At 43.3% G+C, this 20786-nt stretch overlaps 1 long non-coding RNA gene across 1 annotated transcript in view; it reads right to left on the bottom strand.

Moving 5' to 3' along the window:
* Positions 1 to 20786, bottom strand: part of LOC122564456 (uncharacterized) — a 127662-nt gene that overhangs the window by 12643 nt on the left and 94233 nt on the right. Inside the window, exon 3 of the long non-coding RNA XR_015752840.1 lies at positions 450 to 525. This is a non-coding gene — a long non-coding RNA (uncharacterized LOC122564456). The remainder of the gene's footprint in view (positions 1 to 449; positions 526 to 20786) is intronic.

Raw genomic sequence — 20786 nt, forward strand, 5'->3', positions numbered from 1 at the left:
TCTGTGGAGATAGAAATTTTGAAATGCACACATTCCTTTGGGTGTGTAGGACGAGTACTATAAGATCCAGGCATTTGAATGGCTTTACATTACAATAACATTGAGCCCCAGAATGTATTTAAAACCTTGCCAGCCAAGATCATTGGCATTGAGGTCAGTTTCAATGTCACCCCACACAGTTTCAATCCATATCCATCCAGTAACCCTGGGGGATTGGAGAATCACACACAGAGTAACAGTTGCCTGTGCAGCTCAAAGCCAAAAGGAATCATCCACGTCAAGAAAAGGAAGGTAGGATTGACAACTCAACCATTGTAGGCACAACCATTTCACAACTTTTGCATCATACCAAAAAGGAACAGAAATAATCCACTTGACTCTAAGGCCTCTCGGACTGGCTTGCTTTCGGTATTCTATTGACTTGGGTGAAAGGAGACCCCTCTCCTTACCTGTTGAGTTTTCAGAGCAATTGCCCCCTCCAGCCACTTCCAAGATCTATTTCCTCAGTGGTAACTTGCCGAGAAACTGGAAAAAAACACAAGCAGTTATATTTAGGTAAATATAAAAGAAATGTCACCACATGTGGATATTCAAATATGGATACACTTTAACTTGAGGAAAAACAGGATTAATAGAATCAATTTATTATTGACAATAAAAGCTGGTTATTTGGCTCTTCAATTATTTTCTGACAACCTTGTTACCTTCCTGCTTATTGTATTATCTTGCTTCACCCCCAGTAGGTTCCCCCAGTAATGTTCTTGTGTATAATATCATTTTTAAATGCACTGATGATCAAACAGATCTCCTTAATGCTTATAAGGTGTGGCAGAGTCTCACAAAGATGGTTTTTACAGTCTCAGGAGATTTGGGTAGTAATGGCCAAAATAAATTAAATGCTTCTTCTAGCAATGAGGGAGATGCAGAAAACAGAGGCATTCAAGCTAAACACGGCCATAGAATGGCTCAAAAAGGTGTAATAGGTTTACCAGCACCTCAGACATCCCACCCTCCTGTCCTCCCCTTTGACTTTCCCCACGAGACTTCTGCCTCCCCCCAGGATTCTACCTTCACCACCTCGTAGGTCTCTGTACCCATCGTACCAATCCCCATCACGTCTCTAAGTAACCCCCACTATCAAGTTCTCCAATCCCTCATCTGACAGTAGGGGCCCGAATCCTGAGATCTTAAAATTATAAATTCTCAAGGAATTATGCCCATCCCACTGAAAAAAAAACATTTCTGAGCCATTTTCCTTATCAGAATCGCTCTGGGACTGCAGCCCACTTCCCACAACTGGGAGTATCCCCTGCAGCCTCCTCTGGTCTATTCCTAGCCTGATCTGAAGCCATGCCTGTCAACTAGGCTGGCCTTCGTCAGTAATATCACACACAGTTAAAACTCCATCTTCTATTTGGGGGGAGATTAGCATCGGGATTCAGGAGAATCTACTAGAGTCATAGAGTCACAGAGATGTACAGCATGGAAACAGACCCTTCGGTCCAACCCGTCCATGCCGACCAGATATCCCAACCCAATCTAGTCCTACCTGCCAGCACCCGGCCCATATACCTCCAAATGCCTCTTAAATGTTGCAATTGTACCAGCCTCCACCACTTCCTCTGGCAGCTCATTCCATACACGTACCACCCTCTGTCTGAAAAAGTTGCCCGATAGGTCTCTTTTATATCTTTCCCCTCTCACCCTAAACCTATGCCCTCTAGTTCTGGACTCCCCGACACTAGGGGAAAGACTTTGCCTATTTACCCTACCCATGCCCCTCATAATTTTGTAAACCTCTATAAGGTCACCCCTCAGCCTCCAACGCTCCAGGGAAAACAGCCCCAGCCTGTTCAGCCTCTCCCTATAGCTCAAATCCTCCAAACCTGGCAACATCCTTGTAAATCTTTTTTGAACCCTTTCAAGTTGCACAACATCTTTCTGATAGGAAGGAGACCAGAATTGACGCAATTTTCCAACAGTGGCCTAACCAATGTCCTGCACAGCCACAACATGGCCTCCCAACTCCTGTTCTCAATACTCTGACCAATAAAGGAAAGCAAACCAAACGTCTTCTTCACTATCCTAATTACCTGAGACTCCACTTTCAAAGAACTATGAACCTGCACTCCAAGATCTCTTTGATCAGCAACACTCCCAAGGACCTTACCATTAAGTGTATAAGTCCTGCTAAGATTTGCTTTCCCAAAATGCAGCACCTCGCATTTATCTAAATTAAACTCCATCTGCCACTTCTCAGCCCATTGGTCCATCTGGTCCAGATTCTGTTGTAATCTGAGGTAACCCTCTTCGCTGTCCACTGCACCTCCAATTTTGGTATCATCTGCAAACTTACTAACTGTACCTCTTATGCTCGCATCCAAATCGTTTATGTAAATGACAAAAAGTAGAGGGCCTAGCACCGATCCTTGTGGCACTCCACTGGTCACAGGCCTCCAGTCTGAAAAACAACCCTCCACCACCACCCTCTGTCTTCTCCCTTTGAGCCAGTTCTGCATCAAAATGGCTAGTTCTCCCTTTATCCCGTGAGATCTAACCTTGCTAATCAGGCTCTCAAAGGGAACCTTGTCGAACGCCATACTGAAGTCCATATAGACCACATGTACCGCTCTGCCCTCATCAATCCTCTTTGTTACTTTCTCAAAAGCCTCAATCAAGTTTGTGAGACATGATTTCCCATGTACAAAGCCATATTGACTATCCCTAATCAGTCCTTGCCTTTCCAAATACATGTGCATCCTGTCCCTCAGAATTCCCTCCAACAACTTGCCCATCACCGACGTCAAGCTCACTGGTCTATAGTTCCCTGGCTTGTCCTTACCACCCTTCTTAAACAGTGGCACCATGTTTGCCAACTTCCAGTCTTCCGGAACCTCACGTGTGACTATCGATGATACAAATATCTCAGCAAGAGGCCCAGCAATCACTTCTCTAGCTTCCCACAGAGTTCTCAGGTACACCTGATCAGGTCCTGTGGATTTATCCACCTTTATGCATTTCAAGACATCCAGCACTTCCTCCGCTATAATTTGGACATTTTACAAGATGTCACCATCTATTTCCCTACAGTCTATATCTTCCATACCTTTTTCCAGAGTAAATACTGATGCAAAATACTCATTTAGTATCTCCCCCATTTTCTGTGGCTCCACACAAAGGCCGCCTTGCTGATCTTTGAGGGGCCCTAGTCTCTCCCTGGTTACCTTTTTGTCCTTAATGTATTTGTAAAAACTTTTTGGATTCTCCTTAATTCTATTTGCCAAAGCTATCTCATGTCCCCTTTTTTCCCTCCTGATTTCCCTCTTAAGTATACTCCTACTTCCTTTATACTCTTCTAAGGATTCACTCGATCTATCCTGTCTATACCTTCCATATGCTTCCTTCTTTTTCTTAACCAAACCTTCAATTTCTTTAGTCATCCAGCATTTCCTATACCTACCAGCCTTCCCTTTCACCCTGACAGGAATATACTTTCTCTGGATTCTTGATATCTCATTTATGAAGGCTTCCCATTTTCCAACTGTCCCTTTACCTGCGAACATCTCCCCCCAGTCAGCTTTCGAAAGTTCTTGCCTAATACCATCAAAATTGGCCTTTCTCCAATTTAGAACTTCAACTTTTAGATCTGGTCTATCCTTTTCCATCTTTATTTTAAATCTAATAGAATTATGGTCGCTGGCCACAAAGTGCTCCCCCACTGATACCTCAGTCACCTGCCCTGCCTTATTTCCTAAGAGTAGATCAAGTTTTGCACCTTCTCTAGTAGGTACATCCACATACTGAATCAGAAAATTGTCTTGTACACACTTAACAAATTCCTCTCTATCTAAACCCATAACACTATGGCAGTCCCAGTCTATGTTTGGAAAGTTAAAATCCCCTATCATAAAACCACCCTATTTTTCTAACAGATAGCTGAGATCTCATTACAAGTTTGTTTCTCAATTTCTCTCTGACTATTAGGGGGTCTATAATACAATCCCAGTAAGGTGATCATCCCTTTCTTATTTCTCAGTTCCATCCTGGATGTATTTCCATTAATATCCTCCCTCAGCACAGCTGTAATACTATCCTTTATCAAAAACGCCACTCTCCCTCCTCTCTTGCCTCCCTTTCTATCCTTCCTGTAGCATTTGTATCCTGAACATTAAGCTGCCAGTCCTGCCCATCGCTGAGCCATGTTTCTGTAATTGCTGTGATATCCCAGTCCCATGTTCCTAACCATGCCCTGAATTCATCTGCCTTCCCTGTTAGACCCCTTGCATTGAAATAAATGCAATTTAATTTATTAGTCCTACCTTGTCCCAGACTGTTTGACTCGCTTCTGTTCTCAACTGTACCAGTCTCAGATTGATCTCTTTCCTCACTATCTCCCTAAGTCCCACCTTCCCCCCCTCCCCACAACCTTACTAGATTAAATCCTCCTGAGCAGTTCTAGCAAATTTCCCTGCCAGTATATTAGTCCCCTTCCAATTTAGGTGCTCAGAGGGTCAGGTTTAAAAGCCAGCCCACAGAATGAGTGCAATCCCAACACTGATGAAAACAACAGTGTTCTGCTTTTGACCAGGCCAACATTTAATTTTCAATTGCCATTATCAAACCAGGTTATCTCGCTGTTTATCTCATTGTTGTTGTGGGATGTTGGTTTTTGTGTGGAATCCTGGTTTGTGCATATTGTCCACTGTGGTTGTCTACTCAATGTCAGCAACCACATTTCAAAAATACTGCAGTGACTACAGAGCACGATGGATTTCCTGATATCCATAAAGCCACTTTAACCTTTTTTAATCTCTATAATCCTACAAACCTCCGTGATCTCTTACTCCACCAACTCTGACCTTTTGCACATCTCTGATTTCAATTACTGCACAATTAGATTAGATTACCTACAGCCCAACAAGTCCACCCAGACCCTCCGAAGAGCAACCCACCCAGACCCATTCCCCTACACCTGACACTACAGGCAATTTAGCATGGTCAATTCACCTAACCTGCATATCTTTGGACTGTGGGAGGAAACCCACAGGGAGAATGTGCAATTCCCAAGGCGGGAATTGAACCCAGGTCTCTGGCGCTGTGAGGCAGCAGTGCTAACCACTGTGCCATCGTGCCGCCTTGATGCTTGTATTTCAACTATCTAGATCCTAAGCTTTGGAATTTCTTCCGTAAACCTCTGTCCGTCTCTCTCCTCCTTCATGATGCCTTTTGAGACCTACCTCTTTGTCTAAGATTTTGTTTACTTGTCGTGATTACCCCTTCTGTGCTTCAGTGATTGAAAATGTTTTTGGTTTCATTGATAACACGTTTGGGAAATGCCTTGGCCTGCTTTGATACATTTAAGGTTGGATATAAATTCAGGTTTGCAGGCTCACTGTGCCAGGTAGTAAACTAGATTATTGCAGGTCAATTTTGCATGAGTGTGTGGAGCCTCTGAACAGCCATTCTGGTGTCATACAAGACTCTGGAGCTTAAGTCGCTTGTAGTTATCTCCAATTTCAATGCTCCTGCTCCCTCTCCTTCATAGAAATTTGTGCTGGAAAATTCGTATGGATAGTTATTGAATAAGAAGAAAACCAGCTATGTCGCCGTTTCCTCCAAAGTTGAACACACTGCCAATATTCTCTGTCTGATGTCACATATGAATAAATGGCTACATATGGTAGACAAAGCAGGACTCTCTGTGCTTTGGAACCATAACCCACTCCAAGTGTCTTTTTCAATGTTGCATAAGATTACGGCTCAGAGAGAGCTGATGTTCATATTACGCTGAGCTCTACCTACTCTGTTAATGTCACACACAGTCTGTACATGGAGATAGTGAGTTCAAGTCCTCATATGGAGCATTTGTATTCCCAAGAATCCTAATAGTTATGCTGACATGTAATGTGGTTTTACTTATTTCCATCGTGCAATAAACCATCTTGTGAAGTAAGAACAATACTTGTTCTGTTAAAAACTCTATGACAGTACATCCTCTACCACTGATCACTGGACAAGTATCAGATCATGGGCAAAAGAGGACTGATGGCAGTGAACAAGTTCACTGGTCAAAGGTGATGTGAGGGGCAAGTTTTTTTCATACAGAGAGTGGTAGGAGTCTGGAATGCGCTGCCAGGGTTAGTAGTGGAGGCAGATACATTATGGGCATTTAAGGGAATCTTAGATAAGCACGTGAATAGGAAAGGAATGGAGGGATATGGACCAATGGCAGGCTGAAGGGATTAATTTATTTTGGTTTCATGTTCAGCACAATCAAAGGGCCTGTCCCTGTGCTGTACTGTTCTATGTTCTAACCTTTACTCCAAACCACATACTGGCAGAGGTGGTAGATATCACAAGGTGCCAGCAATGTTCCCTCTCGGCTATGCAACTGGGAAGCTGCACACACAAATCGACATGCCAAGCCATTGCCTATACTTCTGGAAGCTGCTGCTATGCACGAGCCTTTGAGGTTCATGCAATAACAAGAAAAACAACAGAGGACCAGTAGTGGGCTTCAAAGTAATACCACAAGGAGAGAAAGAGGAGGAAAGAAAATGACTGAAAGAAAAAGAGAGACAGACAAAAAGAAAGTAAAACAGCACTCTGGGCTTGAAAGGCCTAACAGACAGCATTGCTTTGGAAGAAACTTGACTGTAATAACCTCATGGCCAGCACTCAGTGTCCAAGCTCAAATAACTTCAGAGTGCAACCCAGGTAACACCAGAGAGTATCTAGTGAAACAAACACATTAGGAGCAGCAACATCAAAGAATGAGCAGAAAGAAGTGGGTGAAATAAATAGAAAATTATTTATTTCAGGTAAAATTTAGCATGCAATACTTACATTATTAGACAAAACCCATGTAAATTCAGTTCCTACCTGGTTACTTGTCGAATCTGAAGTAAAGTTTTGAACATAAACATGGATATTAAAGAATGGTATCAATAAAAATAAGTGTCCGTAAAACTATCAGATTGTCATAAAAACCAAACTGCTTCATTGTTATGGAAGGAAGCCTGTCATCCGTGTCTGAACTGGACTTTGTGACTCCCATGCCACACCAAATTGGCTGACTCTTAGCTGCCTTTTTAAGTGCCCTAGCAGACTACTCACTTGTATCTAAGCATTAATTTCTCAGGGAATACAGGATGAAAAGTAAATGCTGTCATTGTGAGAGGAGCTCAGATTCAAAGTATGAATTAAAAAGAACAATTTTTGTTTCCATAGGTAATTTATTATGCTGCTTACTCAGCGGATTCTCTCAGTTTAGGAGGTCTTGCTTGCATCCTCACTGAATTAGCAAATAAGTGATCTATGAGATGCCTGGGACTCTCCGGCTTTGAACTGGTTAAGAAGCCACTAGACACCCTGCATGAGGAGATGAGCTTCACTTGTTCCAATCCTGTCAGACATTCCCAGGGGCGTACTGGACTGAGGCTTTTAAATGAAAATTTGATGCAAAATGTATTAGGTTATGGGGGGAAAGCAGCATGGTAGGATGAATTGGGAAACTCCTTTGAAATAAATAGTACAGCCATGCTGGACTGAATGGCCTCTATTTGTGCTGTAGATTCAAAAGGCTGTTTTGCCATTTGATAAGATCATGGCTTAACTAATGCAGCCTCAACTCTGCCTTTCTACATAGTCCCTATACTCACTGACTCCTTTGTCAATCAAAAATCTATCCAATTCAGCCTTCAAAATATTCAATGACCCTGCCTCCACTACTAAAAGTAAGTGATTTAGAGTCATAGAGATGTACGTCACGGAAACAGAGCATTCAGTCTGACTTGTCCATGCTGACCAGATATCCTAAATTAATTTACTTCCATATCCCTCTCAACCCTCTCTATTCATATGGCCATCCAGATGCCTCTAAATATTGTAATTGTATCAGCCTCCACCACTTCCTCTGGCAGTTCATTCCACACACGCACCACCCTCTGCATGAAAATGTTGCCCTTTAGGTCTTTTTAAACCTCCCCCTTCTCACCTTTAAACTTGGCTGTCTAGTTTTAGACTCCCTTACCCTGGGGAAAAGATATTGTCTATTCACTCTATCCATGCCCTTCATGATTTTATAAACCTCTATAAAGTCACCCCTCAACCTCCAATGCTCCAGGGAAAATACGCCAGCCCATTCAGCCTCTCCCTATAGCTCAAGCCCTCCAAGCCTGGCAGCATCCTTGTAAATCTTTTCTGAATGGATGGGAAATGGAAATCAGTGTGTCCATGAGTTTCCAGTCCTCAATGACCAGGTATTAATGTGGCTGCTTCCAGTCTATATGCTCAAAATTAACTTGGCCATCTCAGTGATTTCGTATTGTTTTTGAACATTTAAGAAAAAAACTTGCTTCTTTGAGGAGAACAGTATCTCAAGAACTTAGGTTTAACGAGGTGGAGTTACGAGGTGTAAGGTGCATTCTCTGGATGATTACAATCTTTTAAGTAACATAAACATTTGTTCCACCACCGCTTGGAATATTTACTGTATTCCATTCCATATAACAATAAATAAATCAAATGATCAAACAGTTATTTCCCAAAACAGTGTTGTTGCTGGGGTGAGGTTTTTCAGTACCTCCAATACTTGGTCCATGAAGGTGTTCTATAGGTGAACAAACAACTTCCTTTTATGGGTTGATTCTAGTCAAGGTGGTAAAACCTTAAAATGAGACCTAAGCCATTTAGGCCTAAAAGTAGAAAATTTTCATACAAGTGTAGAAATCCAGACTTTCGAAGAGTCTTAAACACTGATCACAGATGCACAATGTCACAGAATATTATATGAGTACTGAAAAGAATGCACTAAAATCATTATCATGTTTATAGGATTCATCTAGTGGCTGTTTTAGTGAAACCATTAACCACTTTAAAGTGTACAATTTGTTATTAATATTGTGTAGTGCAACTTTAACCCAAAACCAGATCATTCTCTTAAATCAAAGAGCTGCAAAATCACAGACAGCCGAAAATTGACTTCATAACTGTTTAACAAGAAGTAAGGCATAAAGCTACAGAGTAATATCAATAAGCATTCATTTTCTGTGGTTTCAAACAGCGCAGCTATAGCTCATAAACAATTACAGCACACTGCAGTCCCAGATGCCAAACAACCTGTGCTCTACATTGGCCCCTCGTGCCCCAAATTGATCATTCTTTCCCTTGCATATTTTATCTTGCACAGGCTCGTCCATCCTATCTATGGATGGAATCCTCCAGTATCAGTCTATGTTCAGCACTGGCCATGAAGGTCAGTGTCACATCTGCTTAGAGGTGGGTGGGCCTCACATAATCACATGGTTCTGAGCTCATTACACATGCATACACAAGTGGCTCAGACTAGTTGGCAGGAGGTGCTGCCACCTTTCGTGATGTTGTTGTCTGGTTCACTTAGTATTGATATGTCAGACTTGACTAGTCCATGAGACTGCTCTCTCAAGTTTGGCTTTCATCTCCAAATATTTGTAAGAGGGATTTTGCAGGTCAACAGGGTTGTATTTACTATTTTGAGTGCATTTGTCATTGCCAGCTGGTCCATCAGGTTTAAATCTCTTTTTAAAAGTTTCTAGGACTTGATGCAATTGAGCTGACAGTCAACTAACTACATTGCACTGGGTCTGGAGCCACCTGTAGGCCTGACCTGGTAAGGACAGCAAATTTCCTTCCCTGGATGGCATTCGTGAATCCAATGCATTTTTACGATAATTGGCAATGGTTTTACGCTGATTATCAGATTTCTCATTCCAGACCTTTTATTGAATTCAAATTCCACCATCTGCCCAAATGAGATTCAAATTCAGATCTACAAAACCCTAGTAACTATAGGACGGTGAGTCTCACTTCTGTTGTAGGCAAAATCATAGAAAGAATTGTAAGGGATAGAATTTATGAACATCTGGATAGGAATAATGTGATCAAGGATAGTCAGCATGGTTTTGTGAAGGGCAGGTCATGCCTCACAAACCTTATTGAATTCTTTGAGAAGGTGACTAAGGAGGTGGACGAGGGGAAAGCGGTAGATGTGGTGTATATGGATTTTAGTAAGGCATTTGATAAGGTTCCCCATGGTAGACTACTGCAAAAAATACGGAGGTATGGCATTGAGGGTGAGTTGGAGGTTTGGATTAGGAGTTGGCTGGCTGGAAGAAGACAGAGGGTAGTAGTTGATGGCAAAGGTTCATCTTGGAGTGCCGTCACTAGCGGTGTTCCGCAAGGATCTGTTTTGGGACCATTGCTGTTTGTCATTTTTATAAATGACCTGGAAGAGGGGTTAGAAGGTTGGGTGAGCAAGTTTGCGGATGATACGAAAGTCGGAGGAGTGAGGATGGATGTGGCAGGTTACAGTGGGATATAGATAAGCTGCAGAACTGGGCAGAAAGGTGGCAAATGGAGTTCAATGTAGCTAAGTGTGAGGTGATTCACTTTGGTAAGAGTAACAAAAAGATGGGGTACTGGGCTAATGGTCGGATACTTGGTAGTGTGGATGAGCAGAGGGATCTTGGTGTCCATGTACACAGATCTTTGAAAGTTGCCACCCAGGTAAATAGTGCGGTGAAGAAGGCATATGGCGTACTGGCTTTTATTGGTAGAGGTCATGTTGCAGTTGTATAAGACTCTGGTGCGGCCACATCTGGTGTATTGTGTGCAGTTTTGGTCGCCATACTATCGGAAGGATGTGGAGACACTGGAACGGGTGCAGAGGAGGTTTACCAGGATGTTGCCTGGTATGGTAGAAAGATCGTATGAGGAAAGGCTGAGGCACTTGGGGTTGTTTTCATTGGAGAAAAGAAGGTTTAGGGGTGACTTGATAGAGGTGTACAAGATGATTAGGGGTTTAGATAGGGTCGACAGTGAGAATCTTTTCCACGTATGGAGTCAGCTATTACAAGGGGGCATAGCTTTAAATTAAGGGGGGGTAGGTATAGGACAGATGTTAGGGGTAGGTTCTTTACTCAGCGAGTCGTGAGTTCATGGAATGCCCTGCCAGTAGCAGTGGTGGACTCTCCCTCATTATGGGCATTTAAGCGGGCATTGGATAGGCATATGGAGGACAGTGGGCTAGTGTAGGTTAGGTGGACTTGGATCGGCGCAACATCGAGGGCCGAAGGGCCTGTACTGCGCTGTATTCTTCTATGTTCTATTACCATGGTCTCCAGCCGACAAGACCACCCCCATTCCTGAAGGTAGCCCAACTTTCTACACCATGTAACCCAATCCCAAACTCTCCATTTAGCTGCAGCATTCTCCCACATCCTCCACTATTATTTATGCTTCATCTTCAACCTAATTTCTTCTGTTTAACCCCCGGATTCTGGATTTCCTCCATAAACCCACTCAACTTCACACTTCCCTCTTTTCCCTCAAAGCATAACTCTTTGGCCAAACGTTTGGACATTCCTCCTCACAGCACCACCTTCGGCTCAGCATTCATTTTATTCTCTTACATCTTTGTGGCCTGCCTTGGGCCATCTGTCTACAACACAGCTGCTAGCTTAATGCAAGTTGTTGTTGCAAATTTGTCAAACGTACCACACAATCACACTTGCAATTGTGATTACCAAATCGGAGGAGTAGAACACAATTAATAGCGATCTGAAACTTTATAAGTGTCTTTGAGAGTGATTCAGAAGTAGAGACATGATGAATTTAGTTTGATATCAGGGTCCCAACTGATAATACAAAGTTTATTTGGGTTACATGTAACCTTGCCACCAGTGACCAACAAATTCTAACCACCAAAAATAAGTTAATTCCAGTAGTTCCATCTGAGCCGGAATAAAATACAATTAGTGCAGTTCCTATGTTTACAAAGTCATTATATACGAATAAACACACGGAAAACCACGTTCTTTTCCAGAATTTCAAAACCTCTAAATGGCATTACAAATCTCAGGTGGTGATGTTAATTGCTGTTTACAGATTTCATTTTTCCAGTAATGGCAACTTTTTTTTTAGTGTTTGCCAGACTGTGGAATGTGATTGCAAAACAAAGAAAATCTTGCAGGGTACTCAATCCTGCGTTAGCTTACATAGCATACCTTGACAGAGGCTTTCCTCTTGAACAGCGTTGGTTTCTCAGAACTTAGCCTTCATCATTTCATGATACCAAGAACAGGGATCAGCTACAGGGGAAGGCAAGCATTGTTCACAAAAGAAAGAGCATCCTTCAGTGGGCAGGAGATGACAGGAAGTAGTGTCAAGACCAGGATGTCCCTGGTACAATTTCTGACCTATTTTACCAAGCACCATTCCCAGAAAAATTCAGTTCTCTGCGGATATCCTCCCAAAGTCTGGTATGTTTTCTGCCTGTGCCACCTTTGAAATGCCACTGATAATCACTGGCATTCTGAAGTTGCCCTGCTCATTGACAGTCAGAATTAGAACAAAAGGGAAAGATGGCACCATGTTTCATCGACAGAGACCTGGTGGTTCTCGAGGAGAGGAACAAAGGAGAGGTTATCTTACATAAGGTGGATCCTTATGCTACTGGACCCTGCCTGCCTGATTGGAGGTCACTGCCCGGGCAAATGCCATCTCCAGGGTGCACAGGAATGACTAGCAGTGTTGTAAGAAGCACAATGAGTGATAAATGAGTGCTATTCTGGTTGGCAATCATTAACTAGTGGTGTGCCTCAGGGATCAGTGTTGGGACCACAATTATTCACAATTTACATAGATGGGCTTGGAGTTGCGGACCACTGTAGTGTGTCAAGGTTTGCAGATGACACTAAGATGAGTGGCGGAGCCAAGTGTGCAGAGGATTGTGAAACTTTGCAGAGGTACATAGATACTGTGAGTGAGTGGGCAAACGTCTGGCAGATGGAATACAATGTTAATAAATGTGAAGTCATCCATTTTGGTAGGAGTAATAGTAAAAATAACTACTACTTGAATGGTAAAAACATTGCAGCATGCTGCTATGCTAGGGACTTGGATGTCCTTGTGCATGAATCACAGAAGGTTGGTCTGGAGGTACAACAAGGAATTAGGAAGGCAAATAGAATTTTGTGCTTCATTGCTAAAGGGATTGAATTTAAAAGCAGGGACGTCATGTTGCAGCTGTATAGGGTGCTGATGAGGCCACATCTGGAGTGCAGTTTTGGTCTCCTTACTTGAGAAAGGATATACTGGCACTGGAGGGGGTGCAATAAGGTTCACTAGGTTGATGAGTTGCGTGAATTGGCTTATGAGGAGAGACTGAGTAGATGGGATTACATTCATTGGAACTCAGAAGAATGGGGGGGGGGGGTGGAATCTTACAGAAACATATGCAATTATGGAGGGAACAGTCAAGATAGATGTAGAGAAGATGTTTTCAATGGCAGGTGAAAGTAGGACAAGAGGCCTCAAAATTAGGGGGAGCAGATTGGGACTGAATTTAGAAGGAACTTCTTCACCCAGACAGTTGTTAATCTATGGAATCCCTTGCCCAGAGAAGTAATTAACACTACTTCACTAAAGTTTTTAAAGCTAAGGTAGCTATTTTTTTGAACAATAAAGTAATGAAGGGTTACGGTGAGAGGGCGGGTAAGTGGAGCTGAGTCCTTGAAAAGATCAGCCATGATCTTATTGAATGGCGGAGCAGGCTCGAAGGGCCTGATGGTCTACTCCTGCTCCTAGTTCTTATGTTCTTCTGTGCTCTGCCAGGATAAGTACCACACTCTTCTTTATGCCATCACACCCTCAGTTTGACAGTGCACCCACCTTCCACCAAGGCTCATGCCCCACCAGACTCACTGTTGCCTGAAAAACACTGCTTCATGCTCTTTTTCCCCTCAGACACCTACCCTGCATTCCCTCAATGTCGCCTCCTCAATTGCTCGGAACACCTTACACCTATCCCCTACACATATCAGGACTACAGTCACCCACTGTCATCTCATTTATTTTGCCTCTTTCTTATCATTACTGGAGAAAATAGCTCACAACAGGGCAGACAGAGTTCATATGGAGAATAACAACCACGTCCTCACCCCTTATAGGGGGGCAAATCCTGGCCCTCGCTAGAAAAGCTGGGAGGACAACTGCAGCGATGCTAAGGCACACAGCAATGGGGCTTGGTGAAGCCTTTGCCTATCTCTTCATTTAACATCACTCATGTTCGACTCTGTCTGTGCACAAACATATAGCTATCCAAGAGCTGCCCCATAGTAGCTCTGCCAGGGAGGTGCAACATGCAGAGACAGGGAGTAGCTGGCCTGCTTGCCTCTGTGCTCTACCTTTCACACTGTTCTGGGGCCAATGTTATTCTCCTTTAAAAGCCCTTTCTGAATGGTGTGTGCTGGAGCCACCTCCCTCGAGTCACTTCCCTGCCCACTCTGAGTGTGCTAGCAGCCATTTAATCTCTCAATGTGCACTAGCTGATTCCAGCCCAATGGCAAGCGACAGTGAGTGCTCCTCTTCCAGTAGCTTCCAGCCTCAGCCTGACTGTGTCAGTGAGCCCTCAAATATCCACATGTCTGCCTTCCTCGTCACCCATTCCACCAGGCCCACAGACTTCCCACGTGCCCAAGGCCCCAGCCAAATTTTACTGTGATGAAAGGTGCTATATAAATGCAATTTGTTGTTGAAATAGGGCAGCCATGCCTATGTTGGCTGCTACAGTCAAACTGCTCATATCAGGACAAGATACTGACTCTTCTGCGTCAATTTGTAGCGTGTTTTATCACGGAATGAAGTGAGAAACTTCAAGGGAAAAGGAGAGCAAACAGACTTCACTTGAACCCAAAAGAATGCACATAACAGCTCTCTGTCCCAGACAGACTATCATTTAAATTCATATCCACCTCATTAGCTGTTTCCAGTTAGAGAGAATTAAGAATTATATGATGATTTACTTCCCTTATCAAAATGCACAGCTGTACAGAGAAAGAGTGGGAATGTTGGTCTGTGTGGAAGAATCTGATTTGAAAAACAGAAACAACTTGGCATTTTCAGAATGGTCTGTCTGTCTGCTTTTCTGTTCCAGCACATTCCTGTGATGATGTATTTGAATCAGAGCAATGAGCATGTTGCTTCTCCAACCGTGCTTATCCAGCTTTATACAGGGGGGACAACACTCTGGCTACCAATCAATCCAGACTACATAGGTTCTGTTCTTGCTTCCTTCAGCTTGATTGTTGTTTTGGTTTCTACATTCTCTTCCCTAGTGGAAGAATTGATGGGCTGAATAAAAATCCGATATAGCGGCAGTGCTATTCTTTTTGCATCTTCCCTTAGAGGCCAGTGTAACGAAATGGAAGGTTTTGTGGACCGGTTTATTGAATAAACACTTCATGCATAGCCACAGCCATCTTCTGACCACCCTATCCGATGCTCAGTCCCGCACAACAGGAAGGTTTTATGGGCATGCACAACCCAGGCAACAGATGAGGCTTAACCACCATCAACAATCAGAGAACACCATGTCACCAAACCTCAATCCAGAACCACAGCATCAACCTCCACTCATTGGTGTGACCTGGAGCAGGAATTAAGCCCTGATCCTTCTGATTCTGAGGGAGGAGTGCCACCACTAGACTGCCAATTAGAATCACAATTTGCAACGTGTAGGCCAAGCCCAGTGTTTCTCATACAGCAGTTCAAGAAATAATGTAGGAAATGTGTATCCAAACCTGAACGTGTAAAAGCTGCTGGACTGGCACACAAACCCAAACTAGATCACTCACAGCCTTGAAGCAGGCCTTGCCATACCGTGATAACATCTCCACATCTGGTACCAAAAGATCCAGGTTCAACTCTAATTGCTAAGATTTGTCAGCAACAGAAGCCACATTCATAAAGTATTTCAATAGATTGATACTAAAACAGAAACAAAACACGGTGGATGCCAGAAATATGAAATAAAAATCAGAAGCGGCAGAGGAACCTTGGCAAGTCTGTGGAAAGAGAAATGGAGTTAACATTTCAAGTCCAGTATTACACTTTATTGGGGTTGGCTCTGATTCTAAAGAAGAGTCATTCTGAACAAGAAACAGATACTGGCAGACCTCCTGAGCTTGTCCTACATTTTCTGTTTTTATTTTATCCTGGGAATCCTTCCATTCACTTCCCATTATCACCCGAGGAGGAGAAAAACAGCGTGAAAATATATTTAAAAACTACAAGCCCAGATTGTTTTACCTCCAAATAATCACCTTTAGATGATGGAGGGTGAAGGTTTATTGAGGGGTTGGCAGTGGTGTCACTGTGATGTCACTGGATGGGAGATCCACAAAGTCTCAGGCCAGTGCTCTGAGACATCGGTTTAAATCCCAATGCAGTAGCTTGTGGAATTTAAGTTAATTTAATAGAATCGGGAATTGAAAGCTAGGCTAGGTAATAGTGACTGTGGAACCTCCATTTCTTGTTGTAAAAACCCATCTGGTTCACCTCCCTTTGGAAAGGAGATTAGCCATCCTTACCTGGTCTGGTCCACATCCACAGCAATGTGGTTGACTCTGAAACACCCTGCTCCCTGAAAAGGCTCGAGACAAAATAAAAAACTGCAGATGCTGGAATCCAAGGTAGACAAGCAGGAGGTTGGAAGAACACAGCAAGCCAAGCAGCACCAGGAGGTGGAGAAATTGACGTTTTGGGTATAACCCTTCTTCAGGACTGGGGATGGGTATAAGGGGAGCTGCAGAAAAATGGGGGGGGGGGGGGGATTTTGGGTGGTGAGGTGGGGATAGGTGAACACTTTCCCTTCCCACTCTCTTTCCAAGATGATCATCCTTGGTCTCCTCTATTGCCACACGAATCAGACGGCAAATTGGAGGAACAATCTTCTGCCTGGGCATCCTACAGCCTGGAGGACTCTACATTGCAAATAACCTCCCTTCTCATCCCCCACTCCCTTCCCAGCCCCATTCCCTCCGTTCCATTCCTCTTATCGACCTTTCCTCCCAGCCACCAACTGGATTCATTCCTCCCATTGACCAACCAGGTTGTACCCTCTACCTGTGTTCATCTATCCCCATCCCCTTTATCTGCAGCTGCCATTACACCAACCCCCAGTCCTGAAAAAGGGATTACACTCAAATCGTTGACTTCTCCACTTCCTGATGCTGCCTGGCTTGCTGTATACTTCCAGCCCCCTGCTTGTCTACTCTGAAATGGCTCAGCAAGACATTCAATTTAAGAGCAAATAGGTCAGGCAACAAATATTGGCCTTTCCAGTGGTGCAAATATCCCATGAAGGAATAAAGTGGGGAAACAAATCCTTATCATCCTTAACCAGCCTGGTCATTTGGTTCCAGTCTCATAACAATGTTGTTCACACTCAGTAACCCTCTGATCAACCACTCCATTGTATCAAGCTCAGGGCAACTAAGGGTAGCAGTAAGTGCCAGTCCTACCAACTACGAGCTGCTCACTCATTAATGCAAAGTCCATTCATTCAAATTTCCACACTCCCTAATTCATCCTGCCTCTCATGAAACTGGAGACTCCCACTGAGCATGTTTCTCGCAGATCTGGCAGTTCTCTATTCCCTTATTCCATTGTTCCTGTGTGAGACCAGACTGCAAGTCCATAAGCTCCAAAAATCAAAGACTTGAATTCTATAAGCAGCTATTCATTTTCAAAGTTAATAACACTGTGCATAATATAAAGCAAACATACTAACCATTGTTTACGCATAAAGCATCTATCAAATGTCAGTCTTTATTCAAATACAAAGCATCTTGCCAGCGTAGGTACATGAATTAATAGCAGTGGATTATTGGGTATAAACAACACAGTAACAGACACACAGCATATTCTCTGAAATGATTCGTAAGTTGCCGTCCTGTCTCCCTGATGTAGAGGATGCACCTGATGTGGTCAATGTCATCCACTGTATCCATTGCACCCGATGTGGTCTCCTCGACATCGGGGAGACAGGACACCAACTTCCAGATCATTTCAGGGAACATCTCTGGGATACCTGCACCAACCAACCCCACCGCCCCGTGGCTGAACACTTTAACTCCCCCTCACACTCCTCCAAGGACATGCAGGCCTACTCCATCGCCAAACCCTAACCACCCGATGCCTGGAGGAAGAACGCCTCATCTTCTACCTTGGGACCCTGCAACTACATGGGATTAATGTGGATTTCACCAGTTTCCTACAAGCCTCCAACCTGGCACTGCCCTCTTGACCTGTCCATTGTCTTTCCCATCTATCCACTCCCCCCTCCTCTCCGACCTATTACCTTCTCCCTCACCTTCTTTTATCTATTGCATTTTCAGCTACTTTACCACCTCCCCCCCACCCCAGCCCTACCCCACCCCCGGTCCACAAGGCTCATTCCTGATGAAGGGCTTATGCCCAAAACGTCGATTCTCCTGCTCTCAGATGCTGCCTGCCCTGCTGTCCTTTTCCAGCACCACACTCTCGACCCAAAGCACTACATAGCCAACTATATACTTTTGTGGTTGTAATCACTAATTTAATGTAGAGACTTAGGCGATATCTGAATCCAAAGCCAATATTTCCCTACCCAAAACCCAATTGATGCCTCTTCTACAGACAGCAACAAATTGAGGTCCAAACTCTATATGGGTCCCTTCCACTCTGGTTAGAGTATTTTGCCTCTCAACCATCACTCCCAGCACATCAGACATCCTGATATTCATTCATGAACAGCAAGAGTGCACGTTGGGAGCAAACCGTTGAACTAGTGGTTTGCATGACTGCTGTGCATCTCATAGTGCATTACCACTAATGGGGTATTTCTTGCACAGTGCAGTCTTGACCCTGTTTCAATGTAGGAAACAGGGCAGTCAGCTTGCACACCACAACCTCCCAGAAACAGTAAATGTGGTCAGGACAGGTAATCTGTTTTAGTAATTTTTATTGAGAGATAAATATTACTCAAAATTCCAGGTATAAGTGCTTAGCACTTTTTTAAAATCTTGGTATGGGATCTTTCACATCCAGCAGCAAGGCCAGATTGGGTCACAATGTCACATCTTATCTGAATGACAGTGCAGCACCCATACTGTACTCCACTGGAATTAATGGTGAAATTGTTTTTTTGTCCGAACAGGTTACACATTAGCCGCTGGTATCAAACATAAATGAAGAGGTTATATTGTCCGGATACTCAGTGACCCCGGGCTCATGTTAGTTTGGTTGCAGCCACTCTGCACTATGTTTTTTCAAAACAAAACTCTCTGCCATAAAAACACTGTAGCCAAACTCACAAACACACAATTAAACACTGAACAGTCTAAGTCAGAGATGGATTTTTGTTGCGGGAGGTTGTTAAGGGATAGGGAGATAAAGCAGATAAATTGGGTTGTCACACAGAACTGCCCAAAAGAATGGCAGAGCAAGCTTGAGGGTGGAATGGCTTTACCCATATTCCTGCATTCCAAGTTAATGCTTTTAAAGTATCATATTTGTTCATTATCAAAAATAGATATTGTCAAGAGCAGGTTTAGGATTTCAATCACACTGCCTCAGGTTTGATTGTAATTACTTCCGCAAGAATTCAACTTATCCAAGTCTCACGCTTCAGCTACTGATCAATTGTCCACAATTTGACAATGGACTTGCACACTGATGAACTGGGAGACATTAAACCAGCCAGATCCCAGGGGTGGTGCCTAGTCAACAGTGAGTTAACAGATCATAGCTGAACAGGGTAATAATTGTGTGATAGTTTACTGAAGAACGTCTTAAATTAAGAAAGGGACAGGGTGGGGAAAGGATTTGAGAAAAATCATAACCAGGGCATTCTTCCCCCAATCACTGTTCAGTAATCCTGCTGAGGGGTGGCATGCAGGTACAAGCTTGTCTGTGATGCCTCTGCAGTTGAATTGTCACAGCAAAGTATTGATGGACAAGAAATTATCTGTGAAATTGTAACTCACCAAACAGTTAACTTTGAGTGGATGAGCAGAGGAGAAAAATTGATAAAAGAAACTGATTAAACACAAATATGATTAACTCATGACCATTTCACCTCCAATTTTCTTTTTAAGAGTTGATTCCCTGCAGTATGGAAACAAGCTCTTCAGCCCAACAAGCTCACACCGACCCTCCGAAGAGTAACTACCCAGACCCAGTCCTCTAGCCTATACTTACCCCTGACTAATGCACCTAAGACTATGCGTTATGTAGCATGGCAAATTCACCTGACCTGCACATCTCTGGATTGTGGGAGGAAACCGGAGCAAACCCACACAGACACGGGGAGAATGTGGAAACTCCACACAGACAGTCACCCGAGATGGGCATTGAACCCAAGTCCCTGGTGCTGTGAGGCAGCAGTGCTACCACTGAGCCACTATGCCGCCTGTCATAATTTTCTAATGGGAGCACTTCCTACTTCGAACTGATGATTCGCCAAAATATTCCTTAACCTCAAGCGATTCCTTGCTAACAACCATAAATGTATTATAACTGTGAAATAAATTAATAGTCTATTAATCATCTTGATACTGAATTGTACTCTCCCATTCATGCATAGCCTAGAGTTTTCAACAGGACTCAGTCCATTTATCGAGAGAAGTTTGAAACATTTACAAAATGGGGAAAACACTGATTGTTCCCATGTAGAATCAAATTTCTGGTGCATTGTACACACAACTGTATCTATGTTAATGGAAGATTCACAAAAGCAAAACTACTTCCAATATTAGAATTGCATTACATTAACCGTGCAGATTAAATCCGGTGTCTATGAGTAGGAAGTGATTAAATAACAGTTAGTACATGGGATACAAATGCAATCCTGTGAAAAGTTGGTTATTAACTCCGCACTTACCATTTGAAGAAAGGAAGTACAGTCATCAGTCCCATTGAATACC

The sequence above is a fragment of the Chiloscyllium plagiosum genome, unplaced genomic scaffold (genome assembly GCF_037043375.1).
Source record: "Chiloscyllium plagiosum isolate Xiang-an unplaced genomic scaffold, Cpla_swu_hap1 HiC_scaffold_34, whole genome shotgun sequence".
Taxonomy (NCBI): domain Eukaryota; kingdom Metazoa; phylum Chordata; class Chondrichthyes; order Orectolobiformes; family Hemiscylliidae; genus Chiloscyllium; species Chiloscyllium plagiosum.